The sequence below is a fragment of the Myotis brandtii genome, unplaced genomic scaffold (genome assembly GCF_000412655.1).
Source record: "Myotis brandtii unplaced genomic scaffold, ASM41265v1 scaffold187, whole genome shotgun sequence".
NCBI classification, from domain to species: Eukaryota; Metazoa; Chordata; class Mammalia; order Chiroptera; family Vespertilionidae; genus Myotis; species Myotis brandtii.
In genome coordinates, this window is record NW_005356944.1 from 5,129,454 (window position 1) to 5,133,843 (window position 4,390).

Genomic DNA, 4,390 nt, shown 5'->3' on the forward strand with positions numbered 1-4,390 from the left:
GGGCATGTGCCCTGACCGGGAATCTAACCGAGACCTCCTGGTTCATAGGTCGACGCTCAACCATTGAGCCACGCCAGCTGGGCCTCCCCTTATTCTTTAGAATAGAACCCCATTTTTACTTGGTGTGATAAAAGGTAAGCCTAAAAAAAGTCACTTCCAATCTTTGCTTGCAATTAACTGAGGCCAAGAGAACACATGTCAGCCAGTGAGATACAACTAGACATGAAAGTGGAATCTCTGGGAAGGCTGCGTGGAGGAAATTGACTCAGCCAGGAAGTGCTCTATTTTGCCCTCCTCCTCTTGCCCTTCCTACTGTCTGGTAGAATGCCTAGTGGTCCAGTACCAACCTGAACCATAAAAATGGAAGCCACATTCTAAGGTGGTAGAGCAGGATACAAGGAGCCTGGATCTCTATGACCCCAGTCAGAGGCCTGTTAATGTCCAGACCTCCTTAATGTGACAAGCTACAACTGTCTATCTTATTTAAACCATTGTTATTTGGGGACTTTCCATTGTATATACAGATGAAACTAGTTCTAATGAAATTTTTGCACATATGCATGATTATTGCATATGACATTTCAAATTTTTACCTTGTATTATAGATATTTGTGTTCCTATCTCGTATCTCCTACTAATCTGTAAGTTTCTTGAAATGAAGGTGTTTTTTCCCCCTGTTTTATCTTTTTATCTCACATAACACCTATCCTAGTGCCTGGCACAAAAATAGAGATTTAAAAACTTTTTTTTTTCTGAAAAAAAAAATGAACATATATATGACTATGGAAATGTATGTAACCTTGAACAATTGCTTTTGGTTCATCAAGACTTAGCTTTTTTTAATTTCAAAAGGAGGTATCAATGCCTATTATAGGGGCTTTTGAGAAAACCCATGGAAAGATCTATGAAAACAATATAATGTAAGAGTTTATCGCTAAGGGGGGGTGGGGGCAGGATTGCAGGCCTGGAGTTCAGAACATGCTGATCTTCACACAGAATAGCAGGATCGTCGTGTGGCTGGAGGAGAGTGATGGAGTGAAGAGGGGCAGGCATGAAGTTGGAAGGAGCCTTACAGGCCATGATGAAGGCTTCTAAATGTAATATGTACCTTTGATGGCACAAACCTCATGAGTTTTTATGAAAGGATTGCGTGACAGTGCTCAGCACAGCACCTGCCACACGATAAGCGTTTAATACATGGTCATTGTCATTATTGACAGGGTGGCATAGTTAGAAAAGAATAGGACCAGGAGTCAGAAAAATAGGGCTCCACTAAGTAGGGAGCTATTCGTAGTCAAAGGGTTGGCCTCTTTATTGCCTACAAAGTTCAAAAGAAAAGAACTCCCAGATTCTAAGGGTCTGTAGAAGGAGTGGTAGAGAACTATACTCTTCAATATAGTGGTCCCTAGCCACATGTAGCTGCTGAGCACTTGAAATGTAGCTGGTCTGTAGAAGGAGTGGTAGAGAACTATACTCTTCAATATAGTGGTCACTAGCCACATGTAGCTGCTGAGCACTTGAAATGTAGCTACTCTCAATTGATAAATGCTAAGGCATAAAATACACACCAGGTTTTGAAGACTTAGCATGAAAAAAAAAGTAAAGTGTCTCATTAATCATTTTCATGATTAACATGAAAAGATTGTGATTCTTTGCCGAAATGATTATATTTTAAATATATTGGATCAAATAAATATATTACTAAAAATAACCTAGGCAGTTTCTTTGACTTTTTTTATGTGGCTACTAGGAATTTTAAAATTACAGATGGCTGGAATTCTATTTCCTTCGGACAGCACGGCGCGTAGAGCATTGCATTACTCTTCCAGGACAGAGGTGGCGCTGTCCGGCCTCAAGCACAATCTGGGCGTTCAAGTTCCCCAAATGGTTACTTGGTGGAAATATGGGCGTGTCTTCTCCCAAGACAGCACAAGCATCAGAACCATTAAGCAAATTTTGTTTTCTGCCTGGATACAAGCACAGGTGCATCCACAGCTTAAAGTCCTTGAAAGCAACTCCTTTTTCTCCAAAGAACTGTACGGCGATAAACTAGCGTCAGAGGACGGGAGGCCCCGCCCTTCCCTAACATCCCAATATGTCTTCCAGAGTCCTGGAGGGTTAATGGAATAGAATTTTCCAAAATCACCTGAAATCGGCCGGGGAAATGGTAAAATGTTTATTCTGGGACAGAGTAAAAATTGCACATTTTCTATTGTGATAGGAAATAAGAACAAAGCTCCAAACAGCTGGTCCCTCACACCGCCATTTTAGTTGCAGTCTGCCTGTGCTTTTGGCTGTGTTACAAAACAAAATAAATCTCTTTGCAATCCCTCCCATTGGCTCCAAAGATGTATTTTCACAAGCACCAGAGCAGACCCTTCGGGCATTTCTTTCCATGAATGCTCATCTCCACTGAAAACCTCTTTTCTTTTTTTTCTCATCACATCCTTTTACAAAATGATGAAATGAAATGATATGATGCTGGTGCTGGTGCTGGTTATGTCAGATGGGGATGGGGAAGAGGCGAATGTGGGTGGTGGTCCTAACAGAAATCCCCCTCCCAAGCTCAATATCTCCCCAGGCTCTCCATTATCCTCCCCAAATCACTCACCTTGCTTGGCTTCTTCTTTTACCCAACACATCCGATTTCCCATGTTCTACCTGGAAACTACATTCTCTCGCATTGTTATTCGTTAGCACTTCACATAGCTTGCAGGGCCTTTGACTAGCACCACACTTCCCTGAACCCCTACCCCTATACCTAGCTCAGGATGACTTCACATAACACTCAATAAATATTTGTTGAATGATTGGATTAAGTTGAATCTGATATTTGCCAACTCTGATAAAACTAAGGAAATCAATGTCAGCTTTTCCTGCTGGATGGAGAAACAGGACAGCTATATAAAATGATCTGAAGGAAAAATTGCATCCAACACTTTACTTTCAGGTCTCTGAAGGAGGCTGTTATAACAATGGACTATAAATATAGGAGGAACGCTATATCTGCAAAGAAGCAATTCTAGCAGTGGTCTGAGGGAGCCAAGAAAATCCAGCTTCTTTTCCCCCAGTATATACACAGGTGCGCTGAGCGGAATGAAATCCACTTAACTTGATTTTATGGACAGTGATTCATGCAAACTCAGTTCCAAACTGCTCAGTACAGCTCAGTTAAATAAATTACACCAAGAGTAAGCCAGCCAGCAATAAAGGCAAAAGACAGAAAATAAACTTGAGGTTGAGGATTGAAATTTTAGGAGTGCCTGCTGTGCCAGAATCATCTTGCTTCTGGAGGTTCTGAAGGGATCTTAGTGATATTCAAGGTCAAGGCTCTCATATGACTGATGGGGAAATTGAGGCTGACCAGGGAGGATTGACTATGTGACCAAAGTCACTTACAGAGTAACTGGCAGAATCAGGGCTCCTGGGGCCCAAGTCGGAGTGTTTTTTCATCTTATCAGGCTCCTGAATGTCTTGTGCTGAGTCACAACTATGAGACTCGAATATTGGTTGAATTAAAGAATGATTGAATCTGCTAGGCTAGGGTTAGCCAGAGTCAGCCTGAGGGGTCGAGTGAAGAAAGATCTAAGAAGATCACACCCTAGAATGACTCGTGTGTTTAAGCAGGACTTCCGAGACCCTCAGTTTTCCAGTCTTACCTGGGAGAGATATAGTGAAGAAAGATCTAAGAAGATCACACCCTAGAATGCAGGCCTTCCTAGACCCTCAGTTTTCCAGTCTTACCTGGGAGAGATATAACCAGCCCCATACTTAGGCCTCCTCGCTGTTATGTGTGACAGGCATGCCACAGTGCGGCAGGCTCTCCCTTAGTAGCATTCCATGAAGACCTTCAGGGTTAAGACATCACTGCCCAGGTATTCTGTGAGATAGCATTGCATCCTTATAATAAACTAGGGGCCCAGTGCATGAATTTGTGCACCTTGAAAGCAACTGAGGGCCACAAGGCTGTGGTGGGCACATGGGCAGGTCTCAGCCACCCTTCACACCCCCGCTCGGCCTCTCCCACCACGGCCCCTGGTCCCCCCTCTGCTGGCAGCCCCGCTCCCACCACTGCCACTCCCATGCACTGACCGTGCTAAGCAATTGGGACCAGCACCGGGCGTGTCTTATTCTAAGACACGAGTGCGAGCAGGGCCAGTGCCGGCAGTGGGTACGAGCGGCTCCAGGCGCTGACAGTGGGTGCAAGCGCCGGCAGGACCACTGCATGCAAGAGCAAAGAATTTTCAGTAACCACCAGAAGCTCGCCCCCATGACAGTGACCAGTGCCCTGCCTTGGTCTGGCACCCCTGCTCAACTGCTCCATCATCCCACCATGGCCGATGCCCGCCATGTTCCGTGTACACCCCCTGGTGGTCAGAACACGTCATAG